Source organism: Neofelis nebulosa, chromosome 10 (assembly GCF_028018385.1).
Source record: "Neofelis nebulosa isolate mNeoNeb1 chromosome 10, mNeoNeb1.pri, whole genome shotgun sequence".
NCBI classification, from domain to species: Eukaryota; Metazoa; Chordata; class Mammalia; order Carnivora; family Felidae; genus Neofelis; species Neofelis nebulosa.
This window is the reverse complement of record NC_080791.1, coordinates 16,322,601-16,336,165: the sequence shown is the minus strand read 5'-3', so window position 1 is coordinate 16,336,165 and position 13,565 is coordinate 16,322,601. Positions and strand designations below refer to the sequence as shown.

General features: G+C 60.0%; 1 protein-coding gene across 5 annotated transcripts in view; it reads left to right on the top strand.

The window, feature by feature from the left end:
* Positions 1-8: 8 nt before the first annotated feature.
* Positions 9-13,565, top strand: part of BCL9L (BCL9 like) — a 28,744-nt gene continuing 15,187 nt past the window's right edge. For 2 of the 5 annotated variants that reach the window (XM_058686944.1, XM_058686940.1), the window contains exons 1-2: positions 9-691; positions 7,113-7,170. The gene's annotated coding sequence lies outside the window, so the exon portion shown is untranslated. Of the gene's footprint in view, positions 692-7,112; positions 7,171-8,186; positions 10,856-13,565 lie in introns of those variants that run through there. The other 3 variants (XM_058686943.1, XM_058686941.1, XM_058686942.1) reach the window with 2 other exon arrangements.

Here is a 13,565-nt window from a genome sequence, read left to right as displayed (position 1 = left end):
TATTCAGGCTGGGGAGAGGAGCCGAGTGGAGGGGCGAGCGAGGCTCCGGCAGCGCAGGGGAGCCCGGGGAGGCGGCGGCGCGCGGCGGAGCCAGTGGCCGGACATGCCCCGGACCCGGGGCCGCTGCACCACCGCCGCCGCCCGGAGCCAGCCGGACGGACGCCCGCACGCCTGGGTCCCCCGGCGCCGCGCCGCCCGGGGGCTGCGACCCGGACCCTCGGCGTCCGACCAACAATAAGCGCCCAGACAGCCCCCTCCCCGCCCCGCGCCCGCCGTCCCCGCGGGCCTCGGGGAAAGTGAAAGGAGGAGGCGAAGGAAGGGAGGAAGGAAGCAAGGAAGGAAGGAAGGAAGGGAGGAGGAGCAGGAGCCGGAGCCCTGAGGTTCGGGGCCGAGACCCCAGCCCCGAGCCCCGGGCCGGGCGGGTGTGCACGCTCTCCCGCCGGTGTCCGGCGCCCAAGACCATGCTCGGCGGTGGGGAGGCAGGAACCCAGGCGCCCAGAGACCCCCGGATACCCTCTCCCGGCCCGGGCTGGTATTGAGATCAAGGCATCCAGCATCAAAAGATCACCGCCTGCCCGCCCCCCTACGCACCTCCAACTGGCAACCCGGAGGACCCCAATCCAGTCACCGACCCTGACCTGGTCATGGTGTCCAGCTCCGGCCTGGCGTGAGGACCCCCGACCGGCGCGAGGTGAGGGGTGGGCTGGGGCCGAGGGCGAAAGTCATGCCAGGCAGGCAGAGGCGCGAGGAGGGAGATCCAGTTCGAATTGGGAAGGGGGAACACAGTCTGATTGTTGCCCTCTGGCACGCACCCCTAGGCTGTTTAAGGGGTGGGGGACGCCCTCAGGATTTGTGGTGGCTACTCTTGGGCCCCCAATCAGGTTGGCAGCCCCAGAGCTCAGGGGGGAGGGCTTAGGGGCAATCAGGGGACCCTGCCACCCTAGCGCAGAGAACAAGGCCGGCCTTGGGCCAGCTGGAGCAGCAACCCTGCCCTGGGGGCTTCTGGGAGATGTAGTCCCCCTCCCAGGCTCACCAACCCCTTGGGTCTCAGCACCCCAGCACTCCTCCCCTGGTTAATGGGAGCCTCCAGAAAGAGGTACATTGGGATTGGGGATTGCTGGGGTTACACTCTGCCCCCAAGCAGTGCCTAGGTGCAGCAGGGGCTGTGACTGGAGGAGTCTCCCGGCCAAGGATTCTCAGTGGTGTGGGCTTGGCTGGGGGGTGGGGCAGTCACACAGTTCCTTGGAGGTGTCCCTGCTCTGCTAAGGGGAGGCTCCCTCTGCCTTGGTCCCCCCGGAGACCGTGGGGGAGGAATATGGGGAAGAGAAGTGAGGCTTAGGGCTTCTCACATGTCTGGGGGTATGTCCTATCCCAGAGCTACTGGAATTTGGTTTCAGGAGACACTAAGTCTACTCTCCCCTTCTCCCTCTTGGGAGCAGAGAAAGAGAGTGTCCCTCACCGTCTGGGAGTCTGGAGGGTGTCTCTCTGGAGCAGTGAAGCCAGGATCTGCTTCTGTCTGTCTGTCCGGCCTCCTTCCTTCCGGGTTTTTCTGACACCCCTCCTCCCTCCTCCTTCAGTCTGTCTGCTGCTTGGGGTGTGTGTCTGTGTCTGGGTGTGGGGGGTGGGGGGTGCTCCGCTGCAGAGAGAAAAAGTGTTGCTTGGGAAAGGTGAGCTGGGCATGTGACTGAGCCATGGGATAGGGGGCTTGAGGCCCACTTGATCTTTGGCCTTGGTTTCCTGTTTTACCTAGGAAAGCTGTCTGCACACTGTATCAGCTGGAATCCTACTGATGCCTCTGGGCAGCTCTCTGAGTGAGACCTCCAGGGTGGGTGGGCTTCCACTGCCCCGGTTCTCCCGGCTCCTCAGCCTCTCCAGCAAGCAGCCACTTCTGTTGGGCCTGGCTTTTCTGCCCCCCACAACCCCCAGCACCATCTCACCTTCTCTGGGTCAAGACCATGCTTTCATGGCCCCAGGGGAAGAGCGTGATTAGGCCCTGTCTTTCTGGTGTCATCTGTGAATTGTCTGCTGATAGAAGCCTCAGGACCCAGTGAGAATGGGCAAGGAAGGTGAGGGGCCAAGGAAGTCTGGTAAGGGAGGAAGGTGCTCACTCCCCTAAGAGATCAGGCTCCTTGGCCTTGGAGAACCTGGTCTGGTTCTCGCTGCCTCCCTCCAGAGGTTCTCTGCTTACCTGTGTTGTTCTTGATTAGGGGAAGGGGAGCTTAATGTTTCCGAAGGTGCTGGTCGGGGATAGAATGGTATAATCTTAGATCCAGAGTAACTCTTATGCTTGGGATAGCAGGGGCCCTATGGCTAGAGGTGGGTTGTGGAGGTCCATGTGGAGGTCCAAAAGGAGTCTTTAACTACTGGGGTTGAGGGTCAAGGCGGGAAGAGATTACAGAGTCCTGGAGAGGGATTGGTGGTCCACAGAAATCTGGGGCTAGCACAGCAGTGGTAACGTGGGGTCCAGTGAACTTGCTTATTGAACCTGTGCTGGGCGCCCGTGCCTGTCTGGGGAGTTCCCGCCCCCCGCCCCCACCCCAGTGTCTGGGTACCTGGGTTAAGCGGGAGCCCTGGGCTGGGGACTCGACTTCCATGAATAAGCAGGGCAGTAGCCTTCTGGGCAGAGGCCTAGTGGGTGGCAATGTCGACTCAGCCAGGGCTGGAATGCCTGGCACCTGCTTTAGATTAAAGGAGATGCCTGCAAAGGGGGGATGCCTGCCTGTGGGGGAGTGGCTGGGACGGAGCTCCGTGGAGCCCAGGAGTGGGGTGGAAGGAAGGGACCAGCGCCGCAGGTGGCAGAAGCTGTGGTGGGAGCGGAAGGGGCCAGCGGTCACCCAGCTCTGCAGCCCCTCCTCCAGGGAGTCTGAGACAGGATCTGGGGGCACCCCCACACTGCCTCTGGCGCCACAGGCTGAACTTCTGCCCCAGCGCCCAGGGGACTGGGCAGCTGCAGGGATCCAGGGTGTCTGAGTGTCCTGTCTCCCCAGGACAGGGAAAAGCCTGCAAGGAGGTGGGGGGCACTTTGGAGTTCTTGTTGTCCATCAGGACATGCTTGCTCTTCTGGGGCTCCTTGGTTGCTGGTAGTGAGGCACCCCAAGAGCCTGGCATCCAGGGGTGACAGGGAAATGGCATCCCTTCCTTGCGCCAGGAGCCCTGGGCGCTGCCCGGGTGCTGACCCGGGGGGGAGGGGGCAGAGGGGGATGGCACCGTGGGAAAGTGGGCAGCCGTGGGAGCCAAGCGGGTACAGGCTGGGTGCCGCGGGCAGGGAGCCTCTGCCAGGCCCGCTCTCCCTGGGGTGGGGCTGGCTGTTCCAGGGACTGGCTCAACCTGTTGAGCGCCCGGCTGCTGTAGTTTGGCATCTGTGCCCCTGCCTGCCAACCCTGGCAGCTGCCCACCCTTAGCCACACTGTAGGGGCTGCCCCCCGGGGATCTGGGAAAAGGAGGCTCTGAGTGGCCAAGGGGCCGGGATGGGGCTGGTGGAGGCTCGCCCAGAGAGTCCTAAGTTTCCCCAGGTCCTGTCCTTTATCTACTAGAGCTGGGGCTAGAGCCCATTGGAGGGCTAGGTAGCCAGAGGCTGGGAGCTGAGGGTCTCAGTGGAGGACGCCCCCGTACTAGCACTCTTGAGGTGCTGCATGCCACTTGGATGGGCGGCCCTAAAGGCAGCCTGGAGTTACAGCCTGGAATTTCCTCTGCCGGGTGCCAGGGCCAGGCCTCCAGAGCCCCACCCCCAGCCTGGCCTGACCTCCCCTCCCTGGGAGAGAACTGCCGACTTTCCCCAGAGGTTGGGGGAGGGGCATGGAGGGCATTCTGCTGCCCTGGGAGGAAAGGGGTGACTTCCTGGGTGTGGGGGTGTGTTGTACTCCCTCAGTCTCCCCAAATCCTCCCCCCCCTCCCTCCCCCCCGCCCCCCCCATGAAGAAGAGGGAAGCTCCTGGTTCCCAGGCAGCTGTCTCCCACCCTGCTCTGAGTATGGGGAGGCTCGGGTCCCAGGAAAGATCTCTGAGCCCTGCAGGCCCTAGCTATCCCCCCACCTTCTTGGACCCCTTAGCTTTGGGCCCACCTTGGGGCTCTGCTAGCTGGTGGAGAAGGGCAGCCAGGGGGCTACTCTGTAGGGGAGAAGGTGTTTACCACTGCCCATAACTGGGGGAAGTGGGCACAGGCAGCTTCCCTCTTCCTCTCACTCCTCAGGGGAGGGGTGACCTCCCTGTCTTCTTACTTTTTCAGTCAGTGGCCAAAGGGGAGCCCTCTCCTTTTTTTGCCTCCTTTCCACCCCAGGCCCTTCCTGCTTGGTCCTGGACCACCTGCCCCTCCTAACCTTGGTGTCTCTTCTAGGCCCCCTTCTCCCAGAGGAGGCTGGGATTCCCTCTGTCCAACCCCCTCCTCCAAAGGGCTGGTGGCCCTGCACTGGCCTGTCTTCCCCTCCCCCTTACTCCCCCCCCACCCCCCCCCCCACCAGCCTCAACTGGGAATGGCCCTGAATCCAGCATTTCCAGCATTTCGAAACCAAGATTGTTTTGAAATCCCTGAGTACTTCTCCACCCCCCTCTGCCTCCCCTCCTCCCCACTAGCCCAGAACTTAGTCCTCTAATCTGACCTCACGCTGTGCATTGCCAGGGTGTGTGTGTGTGTGTGAGTTTGAGTGCTAACACTCAGCCACGTGCATACTACTCTGCGTGTGTGCGTGCACGCCAGTGTGTGTGTGTGTATCCCACTGTGGGTGTATCTTCTGTCAGCAGTTCTGTGTGACTGGCCCGTGTGTTTTGTGATTCTTGAGATCTCCTCATTCTCTACGAGGATGACAGCCTCTGTGGGTTTTGAGCCATTCTTAGGGAGTTTGGGGTTACTTTTAGGAGGTATCTCGGATGTGTATCTTTGGGAATTGTGTCCGTGTCTCAGTTGCGCCTACGGGGAGTATCTGTAAGGAGTGCGTATATACGCCTGGGGTTGTGTCTCTTTGATGAGCGTACGTGTGTGGATGTGTGTGCGTTTGTGCACGTGTGTGCTCTGCTTCTGTTCTCACTTCTCTCCTCCTCCCTTTGAACATGTCTGGGGTGTGTCGTCACAGGTCTCCCTGCAGCGACCTGGGACATGGAGTCCTCTGTCCCTTGATAGGGAGGTTTCCTGGAGTGGGGCCAAGGCTTCTGGCAGTTCCGTGGTCCTTGGAGAGAAAGTGGTGGAGTGGGGAGACTTTGGGATAAACTATCCCCAGGGCTGGGCTCTCTTCCTCTGCCCCTCGCAGATGCCCAGCATCTTGAGGGATCCCCAAACTATCAGTGCACCGTCTTCTTGACCTGATGATACAGTGGCGGCTGTCACAGGGAGGCCCCGGTGCCCGAAAGGGCTAGGAAAGGGGATTACCCCTCTACCCCAGTCACTTCCTTCCCGCAGGGATGAGGAACATCCAGCCACATCAGACCTGGGAGCTTGGTGGTGGCTAATTTAAGATTCAGGAAAGTTGACTTCTCTGGCTAGGGGCAGGCAGTAAAACGACACAAGACGTTTGTGTTTCCCACCTTCACAGAAGACAGAAGGGGCTGGAATCCTAGGGGTGTGATGTTTCACCCCAGAAATATGAGGCATTTGGGGAGGGGCCAGCTGCCATTGTAGCTTGGATCCTGGGAAGTCCTTCCTGATGTTGAATCTTATCCGTTCCTTCTGCAGTTAGACTGTGCTCTGCAGTGGGGCGGGGAGGGGGTGGTGGTGCCAGAGGGGCTGTTTTTTGGTTTTGAGGGGTTTTTTTTTTTTGGCCAAAGCAAGGGTGGTGATAGCAGAGTTATGTTGTTATGTCAGCCTGGGATTCAGGCACTGGAAACCCTGATGTCTCGCTATGACTCAGTTTCCCAACCTGGGATCTCTGGCTACAGTTGGATGCTTCCCTCCAGTAGCACTTGGGTCAAATCAGTGAGGAAGAAGAGGGCCACGGCAGGGGCTGTTTGTAGGAGTCAAGGGCCTGTGGAGACAGCAGCAGGAGGTAGGCAGAAGGATAAGCTGTCCTTTCCCCCCACCCCCATGGCCTCTGGTCCCAGGACACAGTGGGAGGAAGGGAGGGGTAGAGGCACAGGTTGGTACAGTGCTCAGTGACCCAGCAAGGGGAGGGCTTTGGCAAGGAATTTTCAGTTTGTTTCTCAATCTCTGTCTCTGAGACACGCACACACACGTCACTGCAGACACCTTCAGGAGATGAGCCTAGAAAAGTCACCCAGGTGGCGGTAGGGCAGGGTGCTACCAGATGGGGCTATGTGGAACCAGCTTTATTCTGGCAGAAACTCTGCACTTGCCCCCTTGAACTGGAAGTTGAGCTCAACTGGAAGTCTCCTACCCAACTCCCCCGTCCTGGGCCTGGGAACAACACAGTCTGGACAGGGTTAAGTCTGGTTGGCAGGGACACCCCCCTGCCCCCAGTGCAGAGAGAGAGAGAGGGAGGGGTGGTTAGCAGCTTGCTCTAGTTGGCGTCTCTCCCAGAATTCTTCGGAAAAGAACTCCCCTTTGACCCCCAGTACAAACTGAGCCCAGCCACCAGCCTCCCTCCCGCCTGCCTGTGGGAGCTTCACCCAGCCCCCCTCCTACTGAACGGCTAAGCCTGATTCTCTCACCCCAGGTCCTCCCACCCAGGCCGGTGGGGACTTTGCGTCTTCAGGGGATAAGGGGTGTAGCCAAAGAGACCACACAGGGGCTCAGGAGAGGCACCCTTCTTTTCTCTGACATAGGATAGCCCTGGGGGCGGCTGGCACTGAAAGCCAGGGTCCTCAGGTCTCCCCATCCATCCTTTCCCCCAGAACCTCAGGCCAGGTCATGGGAGTCATCGGCCCCTCCTCTCTCTCTCTCTCAAAGGCATCTTCCAGTGCCTTCTCCTTTCCTGCTTCCAGGATAGGGAGGGGGAGCGGTGTGGTGCAGCAGCTGGGTCAGGCCTGGCTCCCAGCCAATCCACAGAAGTTCTGGAGTTGGGGGGGGGGGTGGTGTCCGAGTTGCTCAGAGACTTCCTGGAGCTGCAGGCTGTGTGTCTGTGTGTACACGTTTATGTGGTGTGCATGTTGGGGGAGGGGCTGGGGTTATGGGAGGAGCAGGGGCAGAGATTGCTGGCTTGGGCTTCTAGCTCTGACCGTCTCTCCACAGGGAGCCCCCTTCCCAGACCACACCCTTGAGCCTGAGCCCGTCACACTTTGCTCCTGAGGTGAGAGCTCCGTGTGCTTGTGTGTGCCCTCCGCAGCCTCCTCGCTGCTCTCTTGTCTGCCAGAGTCTCCCGCTTGGCTTTTTGTCTTGGGCGCCCTCCTCCTGGCTTTCTGCCCCCACTTCTCCTTTCGCTCTCTTACACCCATTGGAGGGGAGCTGCGGAGCCTTGGGGCGGGGCGGGGCAGGAAGGGTTAAAGCGCCACTCCAGTGAAAGTCCCAATCCTTTTCTTAGCTGGATCCCATCCCGGTGGGAGGTGGGGAGCTCCTGGCCAATCACCCCTGGAGGGCAAGGTACAGTTTCCTGGTCATCCCAAGTACTTGCCCCGCTCTGTCCCGGCTTTGGCCTCCGCTGGCTGAGTCAAAGCCAGGGTGGCTACCAGCCACCGTAATGTGGTTTCTGCCCTGGCCTCTAGACACACACACACACACACACACACACACACACACACACACACACACACAGAGGCTCTCTCCCTACTACCACCCCCCTCCTTCCCTCCCTCCCCTCCCTCCCCTCCTTCCTTACTTAGCAACAACTCTCTGAATTCACAACAAACACGCCTGTAGGCTCCTGGACTGACTAGGGAAAGCTGGAGAAGGCTGAGGACCAGGAGGAGGCCCTTCTCTCAGACTGTCCTCAGGAGGGAGGGGCTTCTAATCCCCCCACCCTCCTTCCCTGCTGGAGGCCACTACCCCTCAGGGACTGGCAGGAAGTGGTCCTGTTTCCAACTGGAGCCCTGAGAAAAGAGGGGAGCAGTGACAGGTGTGGCTGAGCAGGTGTGGGGGCAGGGTTTAGACTCCACCCTCACCAGTGAGTCCTACTTGACCTTTGACCCCCACCTGGTGAGTGAGAGGGGTGGCAGACTCACCGCCAGCCTAGGGGCCTCTCTCAGCTGGGGCCCTGTGCTGTTGTCATGGTAACTTGCTTGGCTCCCTTCCCACTATTAGGGACCAGGATGGGTGAGGACTTAGCAGATTGGGGGTGGGTAGGACTGGGGGCCCTAGAGAACTTTGCTCTCAGGGCACCTGTGCTGAGGGGGTGGGGACTGGTGCCCTCTCTTTGATCTCTTCCCTGGGCAGGAACTGGGGGCCTCTAGCCAGGACCTGGTGCACATCAGGCGTGGAGGGAGTGTGTGCAGAATGAGTGAGGGGCACCCGTTCTCTCGTCAAAGCCGATCCAGGGTGAATCTGTATTGCAAAATGGTTACAAACCCAATTGCTGGCGGGTCTGGGTTCAAATCCTGATTCTTCCAATTCTGGACTGTGTACCTTCGGCAAGTTACTTAGCTTCCCTGTGCCTTAAAGGTGGGGATCAGGAAAGTACTTTTTTGTGGCGTTATGGGGAGGATTAAATCAGATCATGCATGTGAAGCATTAGGGGCAGTCTGATGTTACAGAGCCAGTGCTCAATAAACGCTGGAGTTGCTTCTCTTCATTATTAGTCACGGCTTTCTGCAGGAACCCCCGACCCTTCCCCTCCCGACCCTCCCAGTGGTGCTCTAGCAGGGAAGAACTGACGGCCGGTGGGAGGAGTGGGGGGGGGGGGCAACCTTTCCAGCACTTCAGATTCCTGGATTCTAATACCCTTCCAGACTCACTTTCTTGCTGCCTCAGTTTCCCCACCGTTGGAGCCCACCAACATCTGGGTTGCAAGTTTGCCAAATAGCCAGAGGCCCAGAGAGGAGCCTGGGGGACTTAGGACATGTCCCTCCCGGTCTGCCAGCACTTCTCAGGCTGAGCTTTCCCTCCCCCGGGCTGCTTGGCTCAGATCAACTTTAGCACCCCTCCCACCATCCCATCCCTGCTGCTCTGTTCTTCACCAGGCTGAAACGCTACATTCTGTCCTTAAATGGCTTAACTGGTTGCCTCCTCTCCTTCCTGGCCTAAGAGGTCAGGGACCTTCCTTGGGGAGAGCCATGGCAGTGTGGAGCTGTGACTTGGATGGCAGCTGTGAGGCCTGCCCCAGGGTCCAGGGTCCCCTAGATTCCCTGTACCCTGCCTGGACATTTTCCCCAAGTGTGGCAGAGCAGTGCCCAGGCCCGGGATATGTATAGAAGCCCAGATGGGCCTGCCTGGCACCTGCTGTACACAAGCTGGCAGGGAGGAGGCATCCTGAACCCCCGGGGGTGGGGTGGGGTCATATTGGCATCCACCGTGGCCCAGAGGACTCTTTTCCTGGGCTGCTTGAGTGTGGGCAGTGCTGGAAAGAGTTCTGCTTCAGCCCTGTGTACCGTGGGGCAGGGGGGATGCTGAGTGACCCTGGGTGAGCAGGGTCCTGTGGGCCCTGGGGTAGGAGTGAGATAGTGGAGGGGCTGAGGCTTGGGAACTTCTGGATGAGGAGCCCAGGAGTAGGCAGCAGGCATGGGGTACCCACAACAGGGGGAGCTCTGCAGACGGGTGGTTTGGATCTTCTGGGGAGCGAGTATTCAAATCTCAGGACAAAGTGGATTAAGATGTGGCAGAGCTAGGATCCCAGGGCTCCTGGGTCTGAGACCTGGGCTTGGCTGGTCGGTACCAAGATGAGGACCTGGTACTCTGGCCTGGTACCAAGATGAGTGGGCTGGAGACCCTGGCTCTGCTCATCACCTCCTTCTGGGACCAGGGAGGATACCTCCCTTCTATGGGCCTGAAAGTGAGGGCTCAGAGTTGGCCTGGGCCATGCCTCACTGCCGGGCTGGCCATGCTGCCTATGCCCAGCCCCTGGGGCCTGTTCCTTGGGCAGGCTGGGGCTATTTTTGGGATCGGGCTGGGGCTCTGGGGCTGGTTTCAGATGTTCCAATGTGAACAGGAGAAAATGGGAACAGATGGCTGGAGGGTTCCAATCAGCGGGTCCTGCTGGGAGCAGGTTATTTTTAGGGCCTTGTTAACCCTTTGGGGGCTCGGGGAGCCACCCTGAGAGGGACAGCCCTCTCTAGTTGAGAAGAGGACAGGTCTTCTCCCTGGACCCGTGCTTTCCAGAACTGCCTGTGCCAGTTGCTTTTCTTGCTCTCTTGGACCCTTCACCCTTTAAAGATGTGCATGGCAAGAAAGGAGGCCCCAGCTTCCTCCAGCCCAAACCCTACAGGATACTACCAAGGGGTCGGACGGGCAGAGGGATGCCTGGCTGGAGGATACAGGCCACTACTGAAGGAAAACCCCTCCCACTTGCCTCCTGAGGCTTTGAGACACACACCCGAAGCTACGAGAGCGGAGAACGTGATCACTTTGGGGGTTCACACTCTGGGTTCAAGTGTATGTCAGTGCATCTACTGATACCCAGGGGAGTGCTAGCTGAGGGAGCTGGCCTCTTCCAGAAGGGCAGAGGAAGAGCCGAGCGTTTGTACTTGGTACCATTAATATGATGTCCACAGGCCCCATTCCCTTGGATACTCCAAGGGCAAATGCCCACCTTTACCAAATGCCCACATATCTGGGTGCTATGCAGGGGGCAAAGAAGGGGATATCAGGGCCAAAGGTGGTTTCCTGAGGGCTGAGTATGTCATACGCGTTCTGTTAGCTATTTCACTACTAGTATCTCACCCTATAAATGTATCCTCATTTTGCAGATGAGGAAACGGGCTCAGAGGGACAAGTCCCATAGCTCAGAAAGGGCGGGATGTCACTGGCACCTTGTCTGTCTGACCGCAAACCCAGTTCTCACTGCCCTGCATCACTCGCACTGCCTGCCAGTGTCCCGACCCCAGAAGGTGAGGCTGCTGGGGCAGGATCTCCTCAGGGAGCAGGTTTATGGAATGAGTGTGGGAAAGGAGGCCTGGGGGCAGGGGACCCTGCCGGTCACTCACCGGTCTCACAATCCCCTAAGCCCTTCTGGCCTGAGGGTGCCAGGACTGACACCAGAAACCCCGTTTGGCCTTCCTGTCTTCCCTGCAGGAGGATCACAGGCACACATCCTGTCTCGTCAGTCCCCACCCCCACCCTGCCCTGGCCCACATGCCCCTGCTTCCTGTAGGGTCAGAGCAGTCTGGATGTCAACGTGGGCAGAGCTTGAGGGCCCTCCAGGTGCTGCTGGTGCCAGGGGTCTGGGCCAGGCGGGCGAGGGGAGGGGGTTGGGAGGACGTCTGGGCCGCTGGCAGTACCTGGGGGAGAGAGCAGTGAGGCAGGCAGGCCGGCTTTGGGTGAGGTCCCGCCTGGCTGGCTGTGCCAGCAAGTCTGCCCGCACTCCGGTCCTCCCACAATGGCCCCATTGTTCCCAGCCGCCAGGCAGTTTGGAGGAGGTTCCTAGGCCACCCCTACCCCCCCCCCCCCCAACAGGAGCCAGATTAACCCCTTGGAGGACTGGCCAGGTGAGGGCCCTCAGGGAGCTACCCTGCCCATTCCTCCCTTCTGGGAAGGCTTTGGGAGGTCACCTCCCACCCACGTGTACCCAGCAACAGGACAACTCCAGAGACCAGGGTCTCCCACTGGGTAGGGAGTAGCACCTAGACCCTCTCCCACCCCCACCGTGGTGCAGGTGCCAGGGGGCAGGAAGTGCCAGTGGGGTGGCAGGCGGAGACCAGATATATTTGGGCCGGTGGGGCTAATTCCAGACACCACCGCTTGCCCTACTGGCTCCTGAGCTCCTTTCCTTCCTGTGAAACCAGAGCTGGGTTGGGCCTAGCTCAGGATTTCGGTGGATTTAAAGAGGCAGCACCGTCCCTTGCCAGCCTGGCTTCCTCTCCCCCTCCCCAGGTAGGGTCTGGGGCAGAGAGAAGGCTGAAGAACCGCTTGCTCCCGCCTTGCCCCCGGCTAACCCCAGGCCCTTGCCCCAGTCGGGGTACCAGCCTCTTGGCAACTCCTCTCTCCCAGAGCTTTGGGCGGGTGGGGTGGGCGGGGGTGGGCTGTGGTTTCCTGTGTTGGCTGTTTGTGCCTGGCCCAGAGTGCCCGCCGCCTGCCTGGGCTTCCTGCCCTGTCTTGTTTCCTTGTGCCCCCCACCCTCCCTTCCCCCACCCCCCCACCCCCGAGGGAGGGAGCAGCCAGGGATTGGGCAGCAGCCTTTGGGGGCACCCCACTGCCAGGGCATGACTGTGTCCCAAGGCCTGGCCACATTGGCACTGGCTGAAGGAGCCAAGTGAGGTGACTTCAAGCTTGTCTAGGCAATGCCACTTGTTCTGCGGCCTCCAGAAGGGACAGTGGGCACCAGAATGGGCAGCATCCCCCCCCCCCCCCAGAAGCACCCTGTTCAGAGCCCCCAGACTACAGTAGTCTGGGACCAGAAGTTGCCATGTCCCTGGAGAATTGAGGTTGCCTGGCGTCACCCTGGGGCTGCAGGTGGGGTGAGGTGGTTTGTCAACCAGACAAAAATTGTTGATTTGCATGGTCTCCTTTGGCAGGAGGTGGGGGGAAAGGGGGAGAGCTGCTAGGAACCAGGGCAAGGGGAAGGCCTCTGAGTCTATGAGTCCCCATAGAGGGTCCCAGAGCAATACCTTGGTCCTTGAGCAGATTTCCTGCTGGGGTATGAATCCTTGACCTCCCCTCTTGGCTGAGTCACCACCTCAGGAAGAGGAAGTGACCTGGGTGGTAGGGGAGAGCTTCTAGGGACCAAGGTATCCTGACACCCAGGAGGAAGGGGCACCCGGACCTTGTTGTCTTGGGAGCTGCGTCTCCCTGAGCCAGGGGACAATAATCCTACCCCTATTGCTCTAGCAGGGCCCTGACCTTTCAGCCATCACAGAGGGCCCAGGCAGCCCATTTCCTCTCTAGAGGTGTCTGCCCACTGTATGGGGGGAGCATGGAGCCTCCAAGCCATTTTCTCTCTGCGTCTCTTGGATGGTTTTGAGCTAGGCAATGAGACCGGTGGGCTGGCTGGCGAACCAAGCAGGGGCTTCCAGTGTGGGGACAGCTGGAAATAAGCAGGTTGCCAACCGGTGTGTGAATGCCTGTTGTTACCTGTGGCGGTTCTGTGTTGAGCATCCATGGAAGCCTCCTGGTCTTCTCTCCCAGCTGGGGTCAGGTCCGCTGGCTACCCCCCCCCCCCAGCCCCCACCTCCCCCAAGGAAGACAACCAGCAAAGCAGCTGATCTGAGGTTCTTTGTCTCAACTGCCTCCTAGGCTCTGTTCTCAGGGTGTGCTCCTGGCCATTCACTCAGGTGAATGAAGCCTGTTTGTGAGCACAGGTCACCACTCCCCACCCTACCCTCTAAGAGGGAGCCACAGCGCTGTTCCCAGAGCCCGGTGGTACCTTTCCTTTCACTCATCCCAGGGGCTTCTGCTCTAGTGCTGGGAAGTCCCCTTTACTTGGTGGTGAAAAACTGCACCCTCCAGGAATTAGCCCTTCTACCCCCATCCCCAGGCCTTCCAGGTCTCTTCTGGGCCTGTGAGTGTGTGAGGATGAGGGGTCGTTGGGAGCTGGGGCAGACTCCTGAGGGGTAGACGGGGGGAGGTGTGAGAGATGGGAAAGTCCTGACTCATCTGTGCTTG